Source organism: Bos grunniens, chromosome 9 (genome assembly GCF_055505025.1).
Source record: "Bos grunniens cultivar Pamir isolate PY7600 chromosome 9, Bosgru_T2T1.0, whole genome shotgun sequence".
Classification (NCBI taxonomy): Eukaryota; Metazoa; Chordata; class Mammalia; order Artiodactyla; family Bovidae; genus Bos; species Bos grunniens.
In genome coordinates, this window is record NC_141173.1 from 66120110 (window position 1) to 66147983 (window position 27874).

At 41.8% G+C, this 27874-nt stretch overlaps 1 protein-coding gene and 1 long non-coding RNA gene across 10 annotated transcripts in view; one reads left to right on the forward strand and one right to left on the reverse strand.

Annotated features, from left to right (window-relative positions):
• Positions 1–240: 240 nt before the first annotated feature.
• On the reverse strand, positions 241–27273 carry LOC147366070 (uncharacterized). 2 transcript variants are annotated; one of them, XR_015132372.1, is made up of 4 exons: positions 27134–27273; positions 6884–6909; positions 5415–6140; positions 241–3554 (listed from the first exon to the last, which is right to left on the reverse strand). It is a non-coding gene; the product is annotated as an uncharacterized LOC147366070 (long non-coding RNA). The 2 variants fall into 2 exon arrangements; XR_015132373.1 differs by having other exon boundaries at positions 3201–3554; positions 6022–6140.
• CEP162 (centrosomal protein 162) overlaps positions 27079–27874 on the forward strand; it is a 93383-nt gene continuing 92587 nt past the window's right edge. For 6 of the 8 annotated variants that reach the window (XR_015132371.1, XR_015132370.1, XR_015132369.1 and 3 more), the window contains exon 1: positions 27079–27114. The gene's annotated coding sequence lies outside the window, so the exon portion shown is untranslated. Of the gene's footprint in view, positions 27655–27874 lie in introns of all 8 variants that reach the window. The other 2 variants (XM_086316403.1, XM_086316402.1) reach the window with 2 other exon arrangements.

A 27874-nucleotide genomic window follows, 5' to 3' on the forward strand; every position in this document is an offset into this window, starting at 1 on the left:
TCTCAAGGAGGTGAAGTAACTTAAAGTGCAAGCCACACAGCACTAAATAGCATAAATGAGTTGGCCTTGTTCTACTGGAAAGCCATTGTTCTTTCCAAAATAGTACAGTGGTTGTTGAACTGTGTTCCATGGGTAGCTGGGCATTTCTGAGTGGATATTGATGGTATAGATATCACCCTGCTCATATATACACATGTTCATACATACACATGTACATACAAGCACACCCTTACAAATATATCTGCTTGACTTCATTTATTTGCCTTTAGTTTTTATCAGGGTGAAAGACAGAAAAAGAAGTTATATATGGAAAGGATGGTATGGTATCTGATCCCATCGAGACCAGCTCAGTTCAGTTCAGTTCAGTCGCTCAGTCGTATCCGACTCTTTGCGACCCCATGAATTGCAGCATGCCAGGCCTCCCTGTCCATCACCAACTCCCGGAGTTCACCCAAACTCATGTCCATCTAGTCCGTGATGCCATCCAGCCATCTCATCCTCTGTCATCCCCTTCTCCTCCTGCCCCCAATCCCTCCCAGCATCAGAGTCTTTTTCAATGAGTCAACTCTTTGCATGAGGTGGCCAAAGTACTGGAGTTTCAGCTTTACCATCAGTCCTTTCAAAGAACACCCAGGACTGATCTCCTTTAGAATGGACTGGTTGGATCTCCTTGCAGTCCAAGGGACTCTCAAGTGTCTTCTCCAACACCACAGTTCAAAAGCATCAATTCTTCGGCGCTCAGCTTTCTTCACAGTGCAACTTTCACATCCATACGTCACCACTGGAAAAACCAAAGCCTTGACTAGACAGACCTTTGTTGGCAAAGTAATGTCTCTGCTTTTTAATATGCTATCTAGGTTGGTCATAACTTTCCTTCTAAGGAGTAAGCGTCTTTTAATTTCATGGCTGCAATCACCGACTGCAGTGATTTTGGAGCCCCAAAAAATAAAGTCTGCCACTGTTTCCCATCTATTTCCCATGAAGTGATGGGACCAGATGCCATGATCTTCGTTTTCTGAATGTTGAGCTTTAAGCCAACATTTTCATTCTCCTCTTTCACTTTCATCAAGAGGCTTTTTAGTTCCTCTTCCCTTTCTGCCATAAGGGAGGTGTCATCTGCATATCTGAGGTTATTGATTTTCTCCCAGCAATCTTGATTCCACTTTGTGCTTCTTCAAGCCCAGCGTTTCTCATGATGTACTCTGCATATAAGTTAAATAAGCAGGTGACAATATACAGCCTTGATGTACTCCTTTTCTTATTTGGAACCAGTCTGTTGTTCCATGTCCAGTTCTAACTGTTGCTTCCTGACCTGCATACAGATTTCTCAAGAGGCAGGTCCAGTGGTCTGGTATTCCCATCTCTTTCAGAATTTTCCACAGTTTATTGTGATCCACACAGTCAAAGGCTTTGGCATAGTCAATAAAGCAGAAATAGATGTTTTTCTGGAACTCTCTTGCTTTTTCCATGATCTAGCAGATGTTGGCAATTTGATTTCTGGTTGCTCTGCCTTTTCTAAAACCAGCTTGAACATCTGGAAGTTCACGGTTCACATACTGCTGAAGCCTGGCTTGGAGAATTTTAAGCATTACTTTACTACCATGTGAGATGAGTGCAATTGTGTGGTAGTTTGAGCATTCTTTGGCATTGCCTTTCTTTGGGATTGGAATGAAAACTGACCTTTTCCAGTCCTGTGGCCACTGCTGAGTTTTCCAAATTTGCTGGCATATTGAGTGCAGCACTTTCACAGCATCATCTTTCAGGATTTGAAGTAACTCAACTGGAATTCTGTCACCTCCACTAGCTTTGTTCGTAGTGATGCTTTCTAAGGCCCACTTGACTTCACATTCCAGGATGTCTGGCTCTAGGTGAGTGATCACACCATCGTGATTATCTGGGTCATGAAGATCTTTTTTTTCTACAGTTCTGTGTATTCTTTCCACCTCTTCTTAATATCTTCTGCTTCTGTTAGGTCATACCATTTCTGTCCTTTATCGAGCCTATCTTTGCATGAAATGTTTCCTTGGTATCTCTAATTTTCTTGAAGAGATCTCTAGTCTTTCCCATTCTGTTGTTTTCCTCCATTTCTTTGCATTCGCTGAGGAAGGCTTTCTTATCTCTCCTTGCTATATTTAAAAGGCAATAGCCATAGGCAGATGGAATGGTGTAACTATGCTTTAGTGGGGAGAAAGATACGTCAGAGACTGGCAGAGAAGACCCTTATGCCCCGCTGTGATCGGCACCCAGCACTGTTCTGGTGCCCAGGTTAGGGAGCCTGGCTAGGGCCCTGAAATGGTGTTCTTGGTAAGGACATGGAGGGTTTCCTGGTAGCAGTGGCGGGTGCGTACACAGCACTGCCAGCAGCAATGGGAGGCAAAAGAGAAACAAGGCAAACCCATGGGTAAGCACAAGCACTGGGGGCTTTGGAGAGAGGCTGTGGATCTACACTCACAGATCCACAGTCTCTATATACAGGTGTCTATTACACCTGGAGACTTGGCATTCTGAGGATGGACCTTGAGGCCCTTCTTCAGAATCGAGGGGGCAGTCCCAAAAGGTAGGATTTCTAGGCTCCCTACCTACTTTAGCCAGAGCCTATTTTCAAATGTTTTATAAACTGGAATTCCCTGCAATAGGTCGTTTGAAAAAAATATTCTGTTGATTTAGAAATGTAAATTACTGACTATCTCCAACTGCACCTTAAGTTCAATAATTCAGCATACACCCAAACCTCTTGAGCTTACTTAGTCAATGGCCCCAGCATCTATATATCCATCTGTTCATCCAACTGAGTAGCCTCAAAGACATCAGCAACTTCTTCCTCTACCCCACTCTGTGAGTCAGCAAACCAATACATTTAGCTTCCAGAAAACCTCTCAAATCTCCTTTTCCTCTCTCCTTCTAACTGCCCCTTTCTTTTAAAGCCCTTATTATCTCTCACTTGACCATCACAATAGTCTTCTACCTGGCATGCTCATCTCTATCCTTCCTACCAAGCTCAAACAGACAAGAGAACTATTTTTAAAATACAAATATGATCACAACATTCTCATATTTTAAAGTCTTCACTGTGAAAAAAACATGTGGCATGACATATGAGACCCTTCACACTCTACCCTAACCTTCCAACTCAAACATGAGCACTATTGATGTAAACGCGGTCCTTTAGTCGCAAGAATTACGGCTGATAAAACAGGAAAGGTATTTATGACAGGATATATTGAGGAGTTTACAAAAATTTTGGGTGGAGGAACCAGACTCGTAAAAGGCAGAAAGAAAGGGAGGCAAAGCAGAAAAACTACAGCCCAAAGCAGACTACACAGCCAAGGGAGTCGAGGCTGCCATTCTTGCCACCGTAAAACAATGGTCCTGTGCTTTGAGCCACCACTGCAGCTCTCTCTGGACACTGGGTGTGGCACTGGCTCCACAGCCACTGCCTCTGGATACTGCAGCCCCAAGGATGCTGTTGACACCAGAAAGATTCTCCACGCAGTGTGTTTTTCTGCTTCTCTTGCTCCATCTGGCTGGCAGAGCCGAAGTCAGATATCCATTCCCTGCCAAGAAAAGGGGCAAGTAGGAAAGGAAGCAAAAACAAGAGGCATACTTTTCAGCATCATATGGAGAGGCTGGCTATAAAAAGTAGAATCAGATGCTGGCAACAAAAAATCAATATATGCTTAATACATACATTGTATCAAGTATAATGTATGCTTCCACTACCTGGGCTATGGAATCTTCTTCAAAGGAGACATGTTCCCTTTTGACTCCTTAAAAATTCTGTTGTCAATATTTGAAAAGATGGTTCCCTGTTTCTAATAAGGGCACATCTATCGGCCCCTGGTCTGATGTTACCTCCTCTGTAAAGTGCTGGCTGGTGCCTTCAGGCAGAGCTGGTGCATCTTTTGTTTGTGGTCATCACACTTAATTGGAGCACTTCTTACAGGATACTGTCATTCTGATGTCATTTTACAATTCAATGTCCCATCTCAACAGAGAGTTCCTCTTGGCAAGGACTATGTCTTCTTGTCTGTGCCCTCAGAGCCAGGCATTGTGCCTGAGACAAAATAATGTTTTCCATAAAGTCTGTTGAGTAATTTTTGTGGTTCCCCTAGGGAGAATGTGTTGGAGACTCTGGGTGATCCCTACAAGACACTGGCCTCAACTGCCTATAGTAGGGGAACCATCTTCTTCTTGCCCAGAAACTGACAGTTTCTGGAACTTTACAAGACAACTGCAAGCTGGAAGACACTCCTGGCATGAACATTGCCCACCAGCCTTATAACCAGAACCTCTCAACTGGGTTCTCAGTTCTAACATTCATTACAGTGTGGTCTTTGGCATAATACTAAGGTCACAGCTGTACCAGAGCTTATGTGCAGTTGTTTTATTGCCTAAACTTGTTATAATCTGGGTAGTATAGAAACTGAAAAGTTTTCCATTATTTCATAGATGAAGGTTAAAGCAATTTCAAAAGTAATCAACTCCTGTTGGGTAGAATTCATATGTGTTATTGTTTAGTCACTCAGTTAGTTGTCTCTGACTCTTTGCAGCCCCATGAACTAAAGCCCACCTAGCTCCTCTGTCCATGGGATTTCCCAGACAAGCATACTGTAGTGGGTTGCCATTTCCTTCTCCAGGGGGTCTTCCCCGCCCAGGGATCAAACCTGCATCTCCTGCATTGACAGGCAGATTCTTTACCATTGTGCCACCTGGGAAGCTCTGAACTCATACATACTAAAATTTATAGTCTTCCCTGTGTTATGAAGACAGTAAAGAACTGATTTTCTCTACCTAGATTTCAGATCACAAGTGAGATAAAATTCTTTAAACTCTTTAATGCTGCACAATATATCAGCATAACAATATAGAATTTGATAAATTTCAGCATATAGTATAGCTAGTAAATTTCTAAGGGCAGTAAACGTCATAGTATTAACTTTTTTGATGAATTACATAAATAGAAGATAATATATTCTTTATACCATTAATATTGTCTGAAAGTAACATAAAAATTTGTGAATAATGTTCATTGGTTCCAGGAATGAGATACACTACTTGTTATCCACTTAGATGCTGGCCTAAAAGTAACATGATTCTTCAACAAATGTCAGCTATCAGCTGGATGCCTCCCTGAGGCACAGAGAACTATTATTGTTCTTCAGGCATTTGAGAGATAGTGGTAAAAAAAACACGGTAATTATTACACTAATATGCATCAAGCTTGCAAAAAGGAAATCAAACTGAAATAGCTACCTGGAGAAAGAACTGAGTACTATACACTGTCACTGAAATGGGACAATTGTGTAAAGAATAAATACACACAAATTCAGGGGGAAATTGTTCTCTTGTTGTAAGACTCAGTGAGATATTGTTTTTACACATACGGAAACTTATTTTTTCATTTCACAACTTACAGCCTTCTTTCATCAGTGTGTTCTGGAAGCTTTGCACTCCAGCAGCCTTCAGAAGTGCATTTTGATAGAATTTCTGGATCTTGGTTTCTTTCTTTATTTGTTTATTTACAACTGCATCAGGTCTTGGTTCTGGCATGTGGTCTTCTCCCTAGCTTTGGTGTGCAGTCCAGAGCACATGAGCTCCACGGCTGTGGCACGTGGGCTCTCTAGTTGCGATCCAGAGCACGTGAGCTCCACAGCTGCAGCACGTGGGCTCTCTAGTTGCGATCCAGAGCACATGAGCTCCACAGCTGCCACATGGGCTCACAGCTGCCACATGGGCTCTCTAGTTGCGGCCCATGGACTCAGTAGTTGCAGCCACACAGGTTTAGTTGCCCCTCAGCATGTGAAATCGTAGTCCCCAGAACAGGGATTGAATCCATGTCCCCTGCATTGGAAGGTGGTTTCTTAACCACTGGACCACCAGGGAAGTCCCTTGACAGTGGTTTTTGAGAAACTTTTTATTCCAAATGGTCTTGCTTGGGTTCTATCATAATATATTGGGCCAGTGTAGGTATGAGACGTATTCTTATGAAACTATTAACATGTATTGTTTGTCCTTCCTTACTTCGTCTCTAAATTCACTCTCTTCCTTATCCTGGGTCCATGACTTTGGTTCAGTACACCAAGAAATCAAACAATATGTGAGTCTCCAGCCTTAGAAGAAATATTTAGATTCACCATGACCTAGATAAAGAAACAACAATGGAAGAAAGAAGTTTTCTTACAAATCTCAACCAGCACGTCCACCATTCCTAGGTTAACATTTATTTTGCTATTAGAGAATTATTACTTTGGACCCCTTTTACAACATGAAATCCCTATTACAAACATACAATAACTTTATTTTCATTTAAACTATAAATATCCTTAAAAGTTTACTGATTGTTCAGCTTCTGTGGACTTTTTGAAATCTAAAACTCTCACATTAGGTCCTGCCCAAGGAAGAGGCATAAACATGGAAAATGCAACCATATTTACAATAACTTAGAAAATTAACACCTTGATGGCTTTTTTGATTAAAAATATACTTTAAATAGAAATTAGAGAACATTTCTTTTATCTCTGATAATTTATTTCTTTACCTTAAATCTCAATCAAAACATTAAAAAAATGTAAAAAGAGTAAAGTATACTTGCACATTTCATATTTTCTTGGTACTTTCCCTCTTTTTTCAAACTTAAAAAAGACTACACTTCTAATAAAGATAATTAGAAGAATAAAGTACCAAGGAAATTAATCAAATTTGCCATCCAGCCCAGATAATTTTCATGCATGGCCTATGCATTTTTTTTATGAGGCTAAATGTATATAGTTAATGACATTCAAATTAAAATTTGATATTTGAAATAATGTTATATTCTGAGATTTCAATCTTTAAACAGTAGAGAACTTTTCAAAATTCAAAAAGAAATGAAAAAGAAAATTACCTTTTGTTCTTGAAGAGTTGCCAGAACTGAAAATGTAAAACAAATTTAGCTTAGCAGTATATTCTGGTTGTATTGTCCAAACTTTAAAATACTGTTGATCTCAGACAAAAATATATAATTCTCTTCTAATGTCAGATGCTACCTTCTTGGTAGCCTGCCCATAATGGGTATCCACTTCATTTCCAAGCCTGCCCTGCCAGACCTGCCTCCCATCCCTGTGATGACCCAGGCTCTGACTCTGCTGTGTTGGGCAGGGAGTCCTCAGACCAACCAGCTTAATCCTCCATGAGGGCAGACATCTTGGCCATTTGTCTGCCATGTTCCCAGATGCCTGGGTTCAAACAAACTATATTTGTGATAGTGACATTTTACAAGGTCTATACAGGGTTAAAAACATGGCTGGGAGAGATCTCCCCCTTAGTAAACTGATAACCTCTTCTTAGATTTACACAAAAGGTTTGTTTTTGTTAATATGTGACTTAATTTCTTCATTTCTTGCAGTGTTCATATTACATATCTTGAAATAAAAAAACAATTTCAACTAAAATAAACTCAAATGTATTTCCTTTCAAAACAGTATCAAGAAATCAGAAACAACTTTGAAACTGTCAGAATCTCATGAGCTTTACTTTTTTTGTTTTTTAAGAAAAATAAAACATTAACACCTCTCTTCCCTGTGGGAAAAAAAGGGAGGAGAGCATAAATGCTGCATCTTTATCTATATATTAGAATTTTGCTTCTCAGAGTAAATAAACAGCCTAAATGTGTTTACAGCCAGCCCCCTACATATGAACCTTCAAGTTGCAAACTTTCAAAGATGTGAAAATGCCCTTGTATGCCAGTTGTTGTACTTGGAAAGTACTACTGTACTTTCCAAGGTTCTGTACTGTTAGATTAAAAATGTTTTCTTTATTTTGTGTGTTTATTTTTATATATAATTTGTGTGAATAGTGTTACAAACCTATTATAGTACGAATACTATACAGCTGATTGTGCTAGTTGGGTAACTAGGCTAACTTTGTTGGACTTATGAACAAATTAGGCTTATGAATGTGGTCTTGAAACAATTCATTTGTATGTAAGGGACTTACTGAATTTTTATAAGAGGAAGGAAATAAAACTGCTGAAGCTATTTTAACTTGTTACATTAACTTATGAGGAAAATATGGTTTAAAAAAAAAAAAAAAACCAGCAACACTTATTCAGACTTCTCAAAGACATCAGCACCAGGTATTTTATTCCAAGAGCTTCCCTGGTGGCTCAGTGGTAAAGAATTCACCTGCAGTGCAGGAGATGCAGGAGATACAGGTTCAATTCCTGAGTCAGGAAGATCCCCTGGAGGAGAGCATGGCAACCCATTCCATCATTCTTGTTTGGAGAATCCAAAGGACAGAGGAGCCTGGTGGGCTATAGCCCATGGGGTTGCAAAGAGTCAGACATGACTAAAGTGACTGAGAATGCATACACCTTATTCCAAAGGTCATCACCAATTGTAATTCTCACTCTAAGGACTCTGAGGAACCCTATTATGGAGCAATAAGCAATTGGTTGAGACTTTTAAATTTACTTCAAGCCTTTTAAAATGAACAGTGGTGTAAGATGGTGGAGTAGAAGGACGTGAGCTCATATTCTTCTGGGAGAACTCCAAAACTACAAGTTGCTGCTGAATAGCTGTCGACAGGAGAATGTTGGATCCCACCAAAAATAGATACCCCATGTCCAAGGGCAAAGGAGAAGCCCCAGTAAGATGGTAGAAGGGGTAAAACCACGTTTAGAATCAAATCCCATACCTTCCAGAGACTTGATGGGCTCAAACAAAACTTGTATGCACCAGGACCCAGAGACCCCACAGAGACTGAGCCAGAACTGTGTCTGAGTGTCTTCTGCAGATGTACAGGTCAGCAGTGGCCTGCCACAGGGGCAGGGGCTCTGGGTGCAGCAGACTTGGGTATGGCATAAGCTTTCTTGGAGGAGGTCACCATTAACTCCACCATAGAGCCGCCAGAACTTACACAGGACTGCAGAAACAGACTCTTGGAGGGCACAAACAAAAGCCTGTGCACACGAGGACCCAGGAAAAGGAACAGTGACCCCACAAGAGATTGACCAAGACTTGCCCACGAGTGTCCAGGAGTCTCCAGTGGAGGCGTGGGTCAGCAGTGGCCTGCTGGAGGTTTGGGGGCACTGAGTGCAGCAGTGTCTGCATGGGGCCTTTTGAAGGAAATTGCCATTATCTTCATTACGTCCACCACAGTTTGGCCTCAGGTCAAACAACAGAGAGAATAGAGCTTCACCAATCAACAGAAAATTGGATTCAAGATTTACTGAGCATAGCCCTGCCCAACAGAACAAGACCCAGTTTCCCCCTCAGTCAGTTTCTCCCATCAGGAAGCTTCCATAAGCCTCTTATCCATCAGAGGGCAGACAGAATGAAAACCACAATCACAGAAAACTAACCAAACTTTTCACATGGACCACAGCCTTGTCCAACTCAATGAAACTATGAGCCATACTGTGTAGGGTCAGCCAAGATGGACAGGTCATGGTGGAGAGTTCTGACACAATGTGGTCCACTGGAGAAGGCAATGGCAAACCACTTCAGTATTCTTGCCTTGAGAACCCCATGAATAGCATGAAAAGGCAAAAAAATAGGATACTGAAAGATGAACTCCCCACGTTGGTAGGTGCCCAATATGCTACTGGAGATCTGTGGAGAAATAACTCCAGAAAGAATGAAGAGATGGACCCAAAGTGAAAACAACATCCAGGTAAGGATATGACTGGTGATGGAAGTAAAGTCTGATGCTGTAAAGAGCAGTATGGCATAGGAACCTGGAATTTTAGGTTCATGAATCAAGGCAAATTGGAAGTGGTCAAACAGGAGATGGCAAGCGTGAACGTCGACATTCTAGGAATCAGCAAACTAAAATGGACTGGAATGGGTGAATTTAACTCAGATGACCATATATCTACTACTGTGGGCAAGAATCCTTTAGAAGAAATGGAGTAGCCATCATAGTAAACAAAAGAGTCTGAAATGTTGTACTTGGATGCAATCTCAAAAATGACAGAATGATTTCTGTTCATTTCCAAGGCAAATCACTCAGTATCACAATAATTCAAGTCTATGCCTCAACCAGTAATGCTGAAGAAGCTAAAGTTGAATGGTTCTATGAAGACCTACAAGACCTTCTAGAACTAACACCCCCAAAATGTCCTTTTCATTATGGGAGACTGGAATGCAAAAGTAGGAAGTCAAGAGATACCTGGAGTAACAGGTTAACTTGGCCATGGAGTACAACACGAAGCAGGGTAAAGGCTAACAGAGTTTTGCCAAGAGAACACACTGGTCATAGCAAACACCCTCTTCCAACAACACAAGAGAAGACTCTACATATGGACATCACCAGATGGTCAACACCGAAATCAGATTGATTATATTCTTTGCAGCCAAAGATGGAGAAGTTCTACACAGTCAGCAAAATCAAGACCGGGAGCTGACTGTAGCTTAGACCATGAACTCCTTACTGCCAAATTCAGACTCAAATTGAAGAAAGTAGGAAAAACCACTACAACATTCAGGTATGACCTAAATCAAATCCTTTACAATTATACAGTGGAAGTGACAAACAGATTCAAGGGATTAGATCTGATAGACAGAGTGCCTGAAGAACTATGAATGGAGTTTCTGACATTGTACAATAGGCAGTAATCAAGACCATTCCCAAGAAAAAGAAATGCAAAAAGGCAAAATAGTTGTCTGAGGAGGCCTTAAAAGTAGCTGAGAAAAGAAGAGAAGAGAAAGTCAAAGGAGAAAAGCAAATACATATCCATTTGAATGCAGAGTTCCAAGAATAACAAGGAGAGATAAGAAAGCCTTCCTCAGTGATTAATGCAAAGAAAGAGAGGAATATAGTACAATGGGAAAGACTAGAGATCTCGTCAAGAAAATTAGAGACACCAAGGGAACATTTCATGCAAAGATGGGCACAGTAAAGGACAGAAAAGGTATGGACTAACAGAAGCAGAAGACATTACAAAGAGGTGGCAAGAATACACAGAAGAACTATACAAAAATGCTATTCATGACCCAGATAACCATGATGGTGTGATCACTCACCTAGAGCCAGATATCCTGGAATGTGAAGTCAAGTGGGCCTTAGGAAGCATAACTACGAACAAAGCTAGTGGAGGTGATGAAGTTCCAGTTGAGCTATTTCAAATCCTAAAAGATGAAGCTATGAAAGTGCTGCACTCAATATGCCAGCAAATTCGGAATACTCAGCAGTGGCCACAGGACTGGAAAAGGTCAGTTTTCATTCCAATCCCAAAGAAAGGCAATGCCAAAGAATGCTCAAACTACCAACAATTGCACTTATCTCACATGCCAGCAAAGTAATGCTCAAAATTCTCCAAGACAGGCTTCAACAGTATGTCAATTGTGAACTTCCAGATGTTCAAGCTAGTTTTAGAAAAGGCAGAAGAATCAGAGATCAAATTGCCAACATCCGTTGCTCGTCGGAAAAGCAAGAGTTCCAGAAAAACATCTATTTCTGTTTTATTGACTGTGCCAAAGCCTTTGACTGTGTGGATCACAACAAACTGTGGAAAATTCTTTAAGACATAGGAATACCAGACCACTTGACCTGCCTCCTGAGAAATCTGTATGCAGGTCAAGAAGCAACAATTAGAACTGGACATGGAACAACAGACTGGTTCCAATTCGGGAAGGAGTACGTCAAGGCTGCATACTGTCATCCTGCTTATTTAGCTTATATGCAAAGTACATTATGAGAAATGCTGGGCTGGATGAAGCACAAGCTGGAATCAAGATTGCCAGGAGAAATATCAATAACCTCAGATATGCAGATGACACTACCCTTATGGCAGAAAGCGAAGAAGAACTAAAGAGCTTCTTGATGAAATTAAAGAGGAGAGTGGAAAAAGTTGGCTTAAAGCTCAACATTCAGAAAACTAAGATCATGGCATCCGGTCCCATCACTTTATGGCATAATAGATGGGGAAACAATGGAAACAGTGACCGACTTTATTTTTTTGGGCTCCAAAATCACTGCAGATGATGGCTGCAGCCATGAAATTAAAAGTTGCTTGCTCCTTGGAAGCAAAGTTATGACCAACCTAGCAGCAAAGTTAAAAGCAGAGATGTTACTTTGCCAACAAGGGCCCATGTAGTCAAAGCTATGGTTTTTCAAGTAGTCATATATGGATGTGAGAGTTGGACTATAAAGAAAGTTGAGCACCGAAGAACTGATGCTTTTGAACTGTGGTGTTGGAGAAGACTCTTGAGAGTCCCTTGGACTGTAAAGAGATACAACCAGTCCACCCTAAAGGAAACCAGTCCTGAATATTCATTGGAAGGACTGATGCTGAAGCTGAAATTCCAATATTTTGGCCACCTGATGAGGAGAAATGACTCACTGGAAAAGATCCTGATGTTGGGAAAGATTGAAGGTGGGAGGAGAAGGGGACGACAGAGGATGAGATGGTTTGATGGCATCACTGACACGATGGATATGAGTTTGGGTAAGCTCTGGGAGTTGGTGATGGAAGGGAAGCCTGGCATGCTGCGGCCCATGGGGTCACAAAGCGTCAGACATGACTAAGCGACTGAACTAAACTTCTGAATTAAGACACAAAATGAAAGAATTTTCCCATTGATGTGATATTTATCTAGATTAAAGGAAGCAATTTATTCACCCTTTGCCCAGACCCTGGGAGGGTACAGAACATGTGGGATGACTCTGAGTAATTGTTGAGCTGATAGAAGAGATTCTACAGTTCTCACAGCTCTCATTGTTCTGGACATTTGGTTTTCATTGCTATCCCCGAAATTAGAGAAAGTAATAATGGATTACCACATTTATAGTGTAACTGTAATTATTCCTGATAGAGATAATGTGCTTTCCCATGCTCAGGCCAAAGGATAATCTTTCTATTATTGTACTATTCTTTCCAGTACTATACTTTCTAGTACACAAGAATGGGCCAGGGGGTCGGGGAGGGGCAGCATTACTTCCATAGAAATGACAGTCATTTTAGAAAAGTTTTAAGCTATAACTTAATTAATTAGATAATAGAATGAAACCAAGAGGCAATCAATCCAATAGTTTTAACAAGCTACTGAACACTTGTTTGTGCAAAACATTGGTATGATGCAAAATTTATTAACAGAATACCTATTCTTAACGAATTTACTATCTGGAAGGGAAATAAAAGATGCTTACTTCTTGGAAGGAAAGCTATGACAAATCTAGACAGTGTATTGAAAAGCAGAGACATCACTTCTGTTGACAAAGGTCTGTATAGTCAAAGCTATGTTTTTCCTGGTAGTCATGTACAGATGTGAGAGTTAGTCCATAAAGAAGACTGAACCCTAAAGAATCGAAGCTTTTGAACTGTGGTGACGGAGAAGACTCTTGAGAGTCCCTTGGACAGCAAAGAGATCAAACCAGTCAATAGTAAAGGAAATCAATCTTCAATATTCATTAGAAGGACTGATGCTGAAGTTGAAGATCCAATACTTTGGCCACCTGAGGTGAAGAGCCAAGTCACTGGAAAAGATGCTGATGATGGGAAAGACTGAAGGCAAAAGGTGAAGGGGCCTAAGATTGTTAGATAGTATCACCAACTCAGTTCAGTTCAGTCGCTCAGTTGTGTCTGACTCTCTGCAACCCCATGAATCACAGCACGCCAGGCCTACCTGTCCATCACCAACTCCCAGAATTCAACCAAACTCATGTCCATCGAGTCAGTGATGCCCTCCAGCCATCTCATCCTCTGTCGTCCCCTTCTCCTCCTGCCCCCAATCCCTCCCAGCATCAGAGTCTTTTCCAATGAGTCAACTCTTCTCATGAGGTGGCCAAAGTATTGGACTTTCAGCTTTAGCATCAGTCCTTTCAAAGAACACCCAGGACTGATCTCCTTCAGAATGGACTGGTTGGATCTCCTTGCAGTCCAAGGGACTCTCAAGAGTCTTCTCCAACACCACAGTTCAAAAGCATCAATTCTTCAGCGCTCAGCTTTCTTCACAGTCCAACTCTCACATCCATACATGACCACAGGAAAAATCATAGCCTGGACTAGACGGATCTTTGTTGGCAAAGTAATGTCTCTGATTTTGAATATGCTATCTAGGTTGGTCATAACTTTCCTTCCAAGGAGTAAGCATCTTTTAATTTCATGGCTGCAGTCACCATCTGCAGTGACTTTGGAGCCCCCTAAAATAAAGTCTGCCACTGTTTCCACTGTTTCCCATCTATTTCCACTGTTTCCCATCTATTTCCCGTGAAGTGATGGGACCAGATGCCATGATCTTTATTTTCTGAATGTTGAGCTTTAAGCCAACTTTTTCACTCTCCTCTTTCACTTTCATCAAGAGGCTTTTAGTTCCTCTTCACTTTCTGCTATAAGGGTGGTGTCATCTGCATATCTGAGGTTATTGATATTTCTCCTGGCAATCTTGATTCCAGCTTGTGCTTCTTCCAGCCCAGCGTTTCTCATGATGTACTCTGCATATAAGTTAAATAAGCAGGGTGACAATATACAGCCTTGACATACTCCTTTTTCTATTCGGAACCAGTCTGTTGTTCCATGTCCAGTTCTAACTTTGCTTCCTGAGCTGCATATAGGTTTCTCAAGAAGCAGGTCAAGTGGTCTGGTATTCCCATCTCTTTCAGAATTTTCCACAGTTTATTGTGATCCACATAGTCAAAGACTTTGGCATAGTCAATAAAGCAGAAATAGATGTTTTTCTGGAACTCTCTTGCTTTTTCCATGATCCAGCGGATGTTGGCAATTTGACCTCTCGTTCCTCTGACTTTTCTAAAACCAGCTTGAACATCTGGAAGTTTTACCATCTCAGTGGACATGAATTTTGAGCAAACTTGAAGAGATAATGGAGGACAGAGGAGCGTGGCATGCTACCGTCCATGGAGTGACAAAGAGTCGAAGATGACTTAGTGACTGAACAACAAGGAGAAAGAGCAAGTATTCAATAAGTAAATAAATATTTTAAAACATACTATTTCTACTAGAAATACAAGCAAAGAAAAAACATTGTTTCCAACTTGAAGTATCAGAAGGTCACTGAAGGCTTGGATGTGAGCATGAAATAAAGTTGAATTAGATGTTCTTTTCCTTATTATGAAATTTTCCCAAAGTTAAATGGATTCTTTTAATAAGGCAGTGGTGTCATAGAACTAATGCTACTCTCAATATCCTTGATTACTGAATATGGAATAATGCAGATGGTAGATTATTCAGGATTTGTCTACCTTTGAGTTTCACCATGAGAACCAATTCATTGCTCATAAAAGCTCCTGCAGAGAGCAAACAAGTGAGGGGATGGAGTTGAAATTCATTTTGGAACTTGTTAGAGGCACTGGTGAAAGGCCTGGTGGAACAATCTTTTTATATGTTTTTTTCTGTCACAGAAAACTTGTTTTCCATCAATGAGATTTATTTGGTGACTAGAAAGTGCTTCAGGTGTTTTGACTTTCAGGATAAAGGAGTTCTTCAAAGAAGGACTTGAAGAAAAAAATCAAAATTTTCCCCCACTTAAAAAATTTTTTCCCCATTTCATATCAAATATTAAGTTATAGTTTTCCTCTTAAGATTTATTACGTAACCAAAACCAAAAAAAACTAGATTAAATTTTTTAAACTAACAGAACACATCAGTATTCACACAAGTAGCAGAATCTATGTTCATGTTAAAATTCAGTTCAGTTCAGTCACTCAGTCAAGTCTAACTCTCTGTGACCTCATGCACTGAGGTACGCCAGGCCTCCCTGTCCATCACCAACTCCTGGAGTTTACTCAAACTCATGCCCATTGAATTGGTGATGCCATCCAACCATCTCATCCTCTGTCATCCCCTTCTCCTCCCGCCTTCAATCTTTCCCAGCATCAGGATCTTTTCCAATGGATTAGCTCTTTGCATCAGGTGGCCAAAGTATTGGCATTTCAGCTTCAACATCAGTCCTTCCAATGAATATCCAGGACTGATTTCCTTTAGGATGGACTGGTTGGATCTCCTTGCAGTCCAAGGGACTCTCAAGAGTCTTCTCCAACACCACAGTTCAAAAGCATCAATTCTTCAGTGCTCAGCTTTCTTTATAGTCCAACTCTCACATCCATACATGACTACTGTAGAAACCATAGCCTTGACTAGATGGACCTTTGTTGGCAAAGTAATGTCTCTGCTTTTTAATATGCTATCTAGGTTGGTCATAACTTTTCTTTCAAGGAGTAGGCGTCTTTTAATTTCATGGCTGCAGTCACAATCTGCAGTGATTTTGGAGCCCAAAAACTAGTCTGTCACTGTTTCCACTGTTTCTCCATCTATTTGTCATCAAGTGATGGGATTGGATGCCACGATCTTCGTTTTCTGAATGTTGAGCTTTAAGCCAGCTTTTTCACTCTCCTCTTTCACTTTCATCATGAGGCTCTTTAGTTCTTCTTCACTTTCTGTCATAAGGGTGGTGTCATCTGCATATCTGAGGTTATTGACACTTCTCCCGGCAATCTTGACTCCAGCTTGTGCTTCATCCAGCCCATCATTTCTCATGATGTACTCTGAATATAAGTTAAATAAGCAGGGTGACAATATACAGCCTTGACATACTTCTTTTCCTATTTGGAACCAGTCTGTTGTTCCACGTCCAGTTCTAACTGTTGCTTCCTGACCTGTATACAGATTTCTCAAGAGGCAGATCAGGTGGTCTGGTATTCCCATCTCTTTCAGAATTTTCCACATTTTATTGTGATCCACACAGTCAAAGGCATTGGCATAGTCAATAAAGCAGAAATAGATGTTTTTCTGGAACTCTCTTGTTTTTTTGATTATCCAGCAGATGTTGGCAATTTGATCTCTGGTTGCTCTGCCTTTTCTAAAACCAGCTTGAACATCTGAAAGTTCACAGTTCATGTATTGTTGAAGCCTGGCTTGGAGAGTTTTGAGCATTACTTTGCTAGCATCTGAGATGAGTGCAATTGTGCCATAGTTAGAGCATTCTTTGGCATTGCCTTTCTTTGGGATTGGAATGAAAACAGACCTTTTCCAATCCTGTGGCCACTGGTGAGTTTTTCAAATTTGTTGGCATATTGAGTGTAGCACTTTCTCACCTCCACTTACTTTGTTCGTAGTGATGCTTCCTAAGGCCCACTTGACTTCACATTCCACGATGTCTGGCTCTAGGTGAGTGATCACACCACAGTGATCATCTTGGTCATGAAGACCTTTTTTGTACAGTTCTTCTATATACTCTTACCACCTCTTCTTAATATCTTCTGCTTCTGTTGGGTGCCTACCATTTCTGTCCTTTATTGAGCCCATCTTTGCATGAAATGTTCCCTTGGTATCTCTAATTTTCTTGAAGAGATCTCTAGTCTTTCCCATTCTTTGTTTCCCTATATTTCTTTGCACTGATCACTGAGGAAGGCTTTCTTATCTCTCCTTGCTATTCTTTGGAACTCTGAATGTTAAATGAAGAACTCTAAATTTAATAAAGAATCAAGCAAATATGAACAACAAAAAAATCTTAAAAAAACTTTTTTAAATAGAAAGAATTGCTTTAAATCAATTACTTTTATCAAGAAAGGAGCATGAATTAAAATAATAAAATCTGTGAAAACTTCTGATGTTCCAGATTCTAGTCTGCTTCCCTGAAACACCACACACCAATAATCATTGAATGCAAATGAATGATTTCAGGTAGAAGCAGTATGGAGGTTTCCAGAATTGAACCACTGGAAGACGACTGATGAAACCCAGTAAGATAGAACTGACTCAAAAAAGAGGACAGAAATGAGGGAAGGAACAATTACATGGACATCACTGAAGTCTAAATTCTGGCTGTTAAAACTCTAATCCATAAAAATTTATTACTCTGTGAGTCACAGACTTCTGTTTTTATTACTTATTAGGCTTTTTAATAGTTGCTAGGCCTCTGGGACTCCAAAAGACAAAGAAAAATATCTTTTATACACTATATTGGAAAACCAGAAGCAATACTGTATGCTTAGTCGCTCAGTCATGTCCAACTCTTTGTGACCCCATGGACTGTAGCCTGCTAGGCTCCTCTGTCCACAGGGATTTTCCAGGCAAGAATACTGGAGTGGGTTGCCATGGCCTCTTGGATCTTCCCAACTCAGGGATCATGCCCAGATCTCCTGCATTGCAGGCTGATTCTTTACCATCTGAGCCACCAGGGAAGCCCAAACCAATAATAATAATAGATATTAAATCACTGTGATAATAATAGATAATAAATCATTGTTTACCACCTACACCATAAGGTGTGCTTCATTAAAAACAACAGGGTGCTAACATACATTGAGCATTATGACAATCACTGATGAACGTTTTTACACGCTTTAACTCAGGTATTTCTCACAACACTATGGTGTAGACTATGTGTACATGCACACTGTTGTACAACCATTAGAGCTTTTTTCAAATAATGAAAAATTGAAATCCCATTACCCATTCAATAATCCACAGCCCCACCGTTTTACATTCTGTCAGCATGCATCCGTCTATGCTAGATACCTCACAGACGTGGATTCACAGTTTTTGTCTTTTTGTGATTCATTTCATATGTCACAGAATTTTTGGAAACATACAAAACTATGCTCGTGCAAAAATGTTAATGATCATTTTATAAGGAGGCTTTTTATTAAGACTACTCACCAAAAAGAGCAATGACAACTGATAACTTGTGTTTTTATAACATCAACGAAAATTATTTTAACTTACTGATTTTTTTTGTATTTCTAATAATTTGCCTAGGGAAATAAAGGTTTTAAATTAACAAATGCTACCTATGACAGACAAAATACATATCGATAGTAGATACTTAAAATTTACTATCAATAAGATATTTGATACATTGTGCATTGTTAGTGTGAAGTGAAAATATCTCCTGCATATCAATAAACAAGAAATGTCACAGCCATTAGCGATTTCTGGCCTCCAAACGTGAATGAGGGCTCCCACAGCTGCAATCCCGAGGATGCTGCCACCCTGCATGGTGATTGCTGAAGAGCTGGGGGAATGGAAGAAGCAAGGTGAGCAAGGAAGCAGGATTGGCCCCAGAGAGCTAAGGTGTGTAAGAAAGGAATGGATTCAGTGAGCCCAGAGGCTTGCGTCTTCCCATACACAGAATGCTAAATTCCTTAACTTGATACCTGGTCTTTGACATTCAGACTGCCTGCTCTTTTTGTTGCAAACTTAGTTTCAAATGCAAAGTTCATGAGACAGACTTGACTTTGTTTTATGAAGTAGATGCTATGTGTACTAACAAATGTACTTCTAAACATGTCTAAGCTTTAATTTTGTTTATTTTCTTCCTTTTTCATAAGTGAGATACTTGTTTGCTGAAATTAAACACTGTATATTCCCAAGACAAGGAATCATCAACAGTTGCATTTAAAATGTTATTCTTAAACTAAAACTTGAGAGCACCAGAAGCAAATAAGAGCCTCATGCTCTTATCACCTATCAGATAATTTTATTGTTAAGAATTATTTTTCTTTCTGTACAAAAGTAGATAGTGGTTTTTCTTTTGTAAAAACTCTTCTAAGAATGTTACAGTCCAGATTTCAAACAAGTTTTTTTTCAGCCATATTTTGTTCAACATTGTTCTTTCATGACCTCTGATGGTGAAAATGTAAACTGACATTAAAATACCAACAGAAATAATGCCACAAATTCCATTTATCTTGTTAGTGAAGCTCCTTTCCCTTCTTTTCATATTTATTTACCTTGAAAATGTAATGGTATCAATTATTCAATAATCTAGAAAGTGTTGCACAAGTTCATATAGCTTCAAAGCATAAGAAACTCCTCTTATTCAGTCTATAAATCTCTAAATGTATGTGTGTATTTTGTAAAGCAGAGCGAACATTTTAATGGTGCAACAACTTACTACTGTGACAACTAGCTGTGAAATGGAAATGCAATAAAGTTTGGATAAGCTGAAACAATTACTTTAATTTTCAAAGCCATCACTCTTCCTAAATCTGTCTATACATGAATAAGGCAGCAGGATTGCATATTAACACCTGAATTATTTGGATTTGTTTATTTATTACTTCAATTTAGTTAATAAGATTACTGTCTCAACCTGAGTTACTCCTGAAAAGGTACTTTATCTGGGAATATGACCACAGAGGGCTTCCCTGGTGGGGCTAGTGAGAAAGTACCAGCCTGCCAATGCAGGAGACTAAAAGACATGGGTTTGATCCCTGGCTTGGGCAGATTCCCTGAAGGGAGGCATGGCAAACCACTTTATTTTTTATTTTTTAATATAAATTTATTTATTTTAATTGAAGGCTAATTACTTTACAATATTGTATTGGATTCACATCAACGTGAATCCACCACGGGTGTACATGTGTTCCCCATCCTGAACCCCCCTCCCACCTCCCTCCTGATACCATCCTTCTGGGTCATCCCAGTGCACCAGCCCCGATCATCCTGTATCATGCATTGAACCTGGACTGGCAATTCATTTCACATATGATATTATACATGTTTCAGTGCCATTCTCCCAAATTATCCCACCCTTGCCCTCCCCCACAGAGTCCAAAAGACTGTTCTATACATCTGTGTCTCTTTTGCTGTCTTGCATACAGGATTATCATTACCATCTTTCTAACTTCCATATATATGTGTTAGTATACTGTATTGGTGTTTTTCTTTCTGGCTTTCTTCACTCTGTATAATAGGCTCCAGTTTCACCCACCTCATTAGAACTGATTCAAATGCATTCTTTTTAATGGCTGAGTAATATTCTATTGTGTATATGTACCACAGCTTTCTTATCCATTCATCTGCTGATGGACATCTAGGTTGCTTCCATGTCCTGGCTATTATAAACAGTGCTGCGATGAACATTGAGGTACACGTGTCTCTTTCAATTCTGGTGTCCTCGGTGTGTATGCCCAGCAGTGGGATTGCTGGGTCGTATGGCAGTTCTATTTCAAGGTTTTTAAGGAATCTCCATACTGTTTTCCATAGTGGCTGTACTAGTTTGCATTCCCACCAACAGTGTAAGAGGGTTCCCTTTTCTCCACACCCTCTCCAGCATTTATTGCTTGTAGGCTTTTGGATAGCAGCCATTCTGACTGGCGTGAAATGGTACCTTATTGTGGTTTTGATATGCATTTCTGGGCAACCCACTTTAGTATTCTTGCCTGGAGAACCCCATGTACAGAGGACCCTGGCAGGCTACAGTCCATGGGGTCACAAAGAGTTGGGACACAACTAAAGCAACTTACATGCATGTACATGATCCCAGAGCCCAGGAATAATGAATTAGGGAGTAAAAACAGGCAGGAAGGAAGAGCTGAAAAAAGGATGCATTATCGAAATGACTATGGCCAACCTATGCTGGATTCCACAGGCCTTCTAAAAGACTGCAATGAAACCCATGAAATAAATAGAAGGGGGATTTCCTGGATGCCTTGTGGTTAGGACTCTGCACTTCCACTGCCAGGGGCTGGGTTTGATCTCTTAGGGAAACTAATCCTGCATGCCTCGTGGCTCAGCTGGGGAAAAAAAAATAGAGAATGATTTTCCAATGGGCTTTCATCTCTCATAGGGCTTCCCTGGTGGCTCAGATGGTAAAGAATCTGCCTGCAATGCAGGAGACCTGGGTTCGATCCCTGGGTCGGGAAGAACCCCTGGAGAAGGGAATGGCAATCCACTGCAGTAGTCTTGCATGGAGAATTCCATGGACAGAGAAGAGCCTGTCAGGCTACAGCCCATGGAGTTGCAAAGGGTTGGACATGACTGAGCAACTAACACTTTCACACTTTCATCCCTCATAGGTTTAGTGGCCCTTAGACTGTGATTACCACATACCACTTGTATGTTGCACATATGTGGTAATTCAGTGGGCATTCCACACCCATACTTCTTGCCAGAAAATGTTCAGGAAAGGAAGCAAGAGGCTCACACCTTGGCCAGAGGTGAGGCACTTTCCAGTGGCACCTTCATGAAGCTGGTCAAAGTCAATGAGAACTGGTTGTAGAAACAGTGACTTCAGTAGAATGCAGGGCCAAGTGAATTTTAGGTGATATACAAAGTTGTCTCTGATGCACTAGGACCTTTGCAACACACAGATTCACTTTTTCTCTCTATTAACTCCAAATCTGTCACCAAGTCTCCTGCCAGAGGCTAGCCAGCCACGATTTCTGCAAGAGGGTTTGTGGAACTAGCTACAGTCCCTGCTGCCACAGTTGGTTCTCAAAGCTTGATAGTCATTATCTCTCTTCTCTACCACTGATTCTAAATTTCTCTCACTATGGCCAGTATCTCAGCTGACCTAAGGTTGTTTGCCTGGAGTGATCCAGACCTTCTTCCTCTAGGTTTGATTTGCTTTGCCTTCATCAGGGCTTCCCTGGGGGCTCAGATGGTAAAGAATCTGCCTGAAATGCAGGAGACCAGGTTTCGATCCCTGGGTGGGGAAGTCCCTCTGGAGAAGGGAATGGCAATCCATTCCAGTATTCTTGCCTGAAGAATTCCATGTATAGAGAAGCCTGGCAGGCTACATTCCATAGGGTCACAAAGAATAAGACACAACTGAGCAACTAACACTTTCACTTCACTTTCACTTTTCCTCAGGGCATAGTTGCTGTAAGTGCAATTCATCATGATCACCTATCACAAAACATGAGGAGATGCATTAGTCAAGCTGTTGGATATTTTTCCCTGCCTCCATCATATGGCAGTGATTCAAACTCTTTGTGTTAATAAGGGTAGATTACCCTTGCAAATAGGCTTCCCATGTGGCACTAGTGGTAAAGAATCTGCCTGCTAATGTAGGAGATGCAAGAGATGCGGGTTTGATCCCTGGGTTGGGAAGATCCCCTGGTGAAGGAAATGGCAATCCATTAGAGTATTCTTGCCTGGAGAATCCCATGGACAGAGGAACCTCTCGGGCCACAGTCCATGAGGTCACAAAGAGTCAGACACAACTGAGTGACTGAGCACATAGTCTTACAAATGTACTAACATATTAATTATCTTTTGTTTTATGATCCATGAGCGAGGAGCCAAATTACTCAAATGAGGAGCCCAGAGTGATCAGGTGATAATTTCTGTGGAACTCTTTTACTTTGACCTCTGGTGGCCCTGATAAATGGCCATAAGGCCCTTTGTGGAAGTGTAGTGAGAATGCTTATAACCAATCCGATTACATTACACATACTTCCTCAAGGGCACTCACCCTCCCTTTGAACTCTTAGTAACTAGATCTATTGAAATTAAATAAATCCAGAAATAGGGTGAAGGATCTGGATTTTCCATTGTGATAGCTGACGTTAGTATTCTGTTCACAAGATCTCTTTCTTTGTTACACACTCACACACACACACACAAACATATACACACATATCAAGTAATCACTCAATCAGCTCTCCACTTAATCTCATCCCTCAAAACACCATGATTTATTAGTTATCGGCACAGATTTCTGCAGGTCAAGGCAACCTCATTGGTCTGGCAGAATTCTGCCCATTTCAGTAATTACAGCCGTCTTGCCTTTGACAATTTTGTATTGCTACTGCCACTTAAAAATCTCATAACCCCGCTGACACTGGGGAAACTAGTTCCATAGCAGCATCTCCAGTTAAAAACTCTGACCTGTGGAGGACAGAAATCACCAAGTCCTTTTTACACCAATGAATTTCTTCTTGCCTTACTGAAGGGAATGTCCTATGAGTCCTCCTAAGGAGCAAAGTCAGGTGCTAGGCTCCAGATATCACATAACAAAACTACTGTAACATTCGCATCTCTGTGAGCCTCCCGACATCTTCAATAATACTCTGCCAAAGCAATTTCAGCATCTCTACTTCATCTGCATATTGGCTATTAGCACATTCAGGCTTCAGGGAAACATCCTAGCAGCAAATGACCAGCCCCAGGTGTTCTCACTTGCACGGTGAACTCCAAGGCTTGAGTGAGTGTTACCAAGTCCATAAATCCTAATGCAGCCTTATTTTATCCTCCTTATCAGTTCAAAATTCCAAAGACCCTCTCCTTCATGTGTTCCCCTGGTTCCTTTCTACTATGTATAATGTGGGATCCGCACTTTCTGAAAACCATTTTCTCCAAGAGCAAGGATTATATTTCCACGCTCAGATTCTGAGGCTTGATCTGAGTCACTGGCACAGAGATGGTGAATGGTGGCAGGGCTGGATCCTGAAGAGGACAAGTGTCATGTTCTGAGTTGCCTTTCTCACACGAGGGCCCTAACTCAAGATAGCCAATGAGACTGCACCTTCATTCTCTGTTGTACTTATGCTGAAGAAAATGATGATCTCCTCAAATGCCCATAGAGGTCCTTGCCATTTATGATGTGCTTTGAATTGATTTTGGCTGACCTGAAGCAGTTATTTTCTTTATTTCAAAGAATTCAAGGAAATCAATAAAAATCCAGCCATCCTTATAATTCCCACTGCCACCATACCATTCAGGTATAACAGTAAGTATATGAGTCAACTCTCATTTTCCACCTGTACCTCTGCCCAACCAACCTCATATGAGAAACGCAGATCTGTGTTTCAGTGGTTGTCACCAACCCATTTCCCATTAGCAGTGGAATCTTCATTGCCATCTGACTGCTGAGTTACCCAGCTCCTAAATACCATCCTAGTGATCCCCTTTCCAGGGTTAATCGTGATCTATTCATCTTTCCTTGGAGAAGACAATGGCACCCTGCTCCAGTACTCTTGCCTGGAAAATCCCATGGACGGAGGAGCCTGGTAGGCTGCAGTTCATGGGGTCGCTAAGAGTCAGACACGATTGAGCAACTTCACTTTGACTTTTCACTTTCATGCATTGGAGGAGGAAATGGCAACCCACTTCAGTGCTCTTGCCTGGAGAATCCCAGGGATGGGGGAGCCTGGTGGGCTTCCATCTATGGGGTCGCACAGAGTCGGACATGACTGAAGCAACTTAGCAGCAGCAGCATCCATCTTTCCTAATGTTTGCCGAAAGCAGAACATGAGACACAGCTTTGCACGAGAGTCATCTATTAATATTCAGAAATGGGTAACAGTAGCCATGAACAAAGAGCGACACAGGATGGAACGCCAATACAAGAATGTGCTAACAAGTTCATCTCTGTGGTGAACAACTGGCTCTGGATCACAGAGGACACTCTGGTTAGTCTTATGAAATGAGTATCAGTTCTTTCCAGGGTCAATAAGGAAAATCATTTGTTCATCAGCTGCAACCCCCATGGATCAAGCTTGGTTCTACAGAGGTTAATTTCTGCATACTTCCAAGCTTCAAGTAGTGAGTGCTGAGTGGGCTCCCTCAAGAGTCAGAGGAGCCCCATGGATCAGAAAGCCAGAGGCCCACACTGCAGGCTCCAGGCAGGCACACAGATGAGTTACACCTGTGTGTAGCTAGTGACAGCCTGACTGGAAGTGGTCCCAGCAGCTGCAGCTAGAGTAAAAAAATGAGGCCAAGAAGATCTGAGGCTAATAGGTATCTGTGAAAGACTGTGAAGGAGGCCTAATTTGCAAAATGCTTCCTAATAAGGATGGGTGAGAAAGGTTCCTAGAAGAAATGAAGGCTAAATTGAAACTTAAACCCCTAAAGGATGAGTAGAGGGCAGCAAGAATTGATAAAGAGGAAACAGGTCATTTTCAAAGAGAAAGTAGCTTTCTCCATTTCCCAAGGGTTGAGGGAGCTTCTAATGTCTTCTAACCACACCCTACTTCTCCTACAATAGCTGTGCTTGTACAGGACTGCAACTGTCCAGTCACTTGTCTATCTGTTCCACTAGATCAAAGACTCCACCAGGGCAGGGATTATGACTGTCTTCACCCACTCAGCAACTGTTAGAAGCAAAATTATAGACTTAATTGAATTGTCTTTTAGACTGTAAAGAGGTAAAGTAACCCATGTGCAGCTCCTAGCAACTTCAGTTCAGTTCAGTCGCTCAGTCGTGTCCGACTCCTTGTGACCCCATGAATCGCAGCATGCCAGGCCTCCCTGTCCATCACCAACTCCCGGAGTTCACTCAGACTCACGTCCATCGAGTCAGTGATGCCATCCAGCCATCTCATCCTCTGTCGTCCCCTTCTCCTCCTGCCCCCAATCCCTCCCAGCATCAGAGTCTTTTCCAACAAGTCAACTCTTCGCATGAGGTGGCCAAAGTACTGGAGTTTCAGTTTTAGCAACTTAAGTGCTCAATAAAACAACAGCTTCTTAAAATCTCTATCATAATATTATTCAAATCTTTATCATAGGGCACAGTTCCTGGCATGCACACCTTTGTATTACAATAAACAACTGCCGAAAGAAAAGTTCAGGCAGGACACGATGAGGTCTTATGTTGCCAGCATCAATGCTTTCGATTGATGCTGATTTTTCTTTTTATATCCTAAAAACTGTCCTCTGAAACTCCAACGTGCTTTGTTTTTATTTTTTTTAGAGGAAGAAACAGGAAAAAAAAAAAAGTAAAATTCAAGAAAATAATTGTAAGATGCCGCAATAGAACAGGGGCAAAGGAATAGTGGGAAACCACAGAGATACTCTGACATACTAATAGGTAGAGCTTGGGATGTGTCTGTGTATTTTCAATTTCTTGTCCACTAGATGGTGGAACAGAGTCCCTGTCCTGAAAACAGAGCTCTTTCCTGAAAACAGTTTCATTCATAACACGCACGCAGGGCGTTGCACATGAAGGAAATTACTCAATATTTTTCAAGGTTGCCTCTTGGAAAGCAGAAGGCTGAAATAACTCGGGAAGAGAAGGTTTGGAAGAGATGAGAAGCGGTGAGAAAAGCTGAAATTCTAGGACCAGGGGCGCTAAACTACATTTCCCAGGAAGCCACGGGCGTATCCGCCACACGCCTCACTCCTGTCTCCCGCGCTCACGACCCTGTCGTACATCCACCACCCCAAGGAGCACAGGGAGGGCCGCAGAGTCTCCAATGGTGCAGCAGTAGCGGCTCCCACCCGCAAGACCGTCCTGCTAAGCCACGACCACTATAACCTGCGCTCGCGGAGGCGAGAAGATGCAAACTACAGTCCCTCCGCGCCCGCAAGCCACGTGACCAGCTTGCATCATGTGACTCCGGAGGCTGGCGGCGACGTTCGTTACCCTAGCAACTGGCTGCCCCCCCCACCCCCTCACTCCACCCCCATCCCTTGAACCTTCCGGGAGAGCGCGGAATTCGGAAGCAAAGGTAGGTGAGGCGTGGATACCTGTTTCCCGCTTGGTTCAGCAGCGTCCAGACTGTGCTCAGACTGCTTCTTGGGGCCTTGAGTTTCGGGTCACTTCCCACTTCCGCCCCGATTCCACTGCGAGCGCCTTTGTCTTCTCGCGGGCGCCAGACGCGCGTTTCCTGGGGCCGGGTGCTCGCCGGGCGGGATCCGCCTTTAACCTAGAATTTGGGGCCAAGATGTTAACCGCCGCCACCCTGAACTGAACCGAAATGGAGAAGAGAGTGGAGGAGGTGTTACTGCGCAGGTTGGCCAAAGTGTTGTCCAAGTCTCCACACCTCCCGCGTCTACGAAAGGAAGCAGGGCTCGGAGCTGCTTCAAGGAGTTACAGTCCATAAGTTGGCGCAGACCCTCAGTTGGATTCCTGAGGGGAGACTGGAGAGAGTTTAGCGTTGCGCGTCACCATTGCATAGTTTTGTTGACCTTCCCTCCCTCCAAGGAGAAAGCAGTGGCAAGCCACTCCAGTACTCTTGCCTAGAAAATCCCATGGATGGAGGAGCCTGGTAGGCTGCAGTCCATGGGGTCGCTACAAGTCGGACGCGACTGAGCAACTTCACTTTCACTTTTCACTTTCACACAATGGAGAAGGCAATGGCAACCCACTCCAGTGTTCTTGCCTGGAGAATCCCAGGGACGGCAGAGCCTGGTGGGCTGCCGTCTATGGGGTCGCACAGAGTCGGACACGACTGAAGCAACTTAGCCTCCCTCCAAAAGATGCTTAAT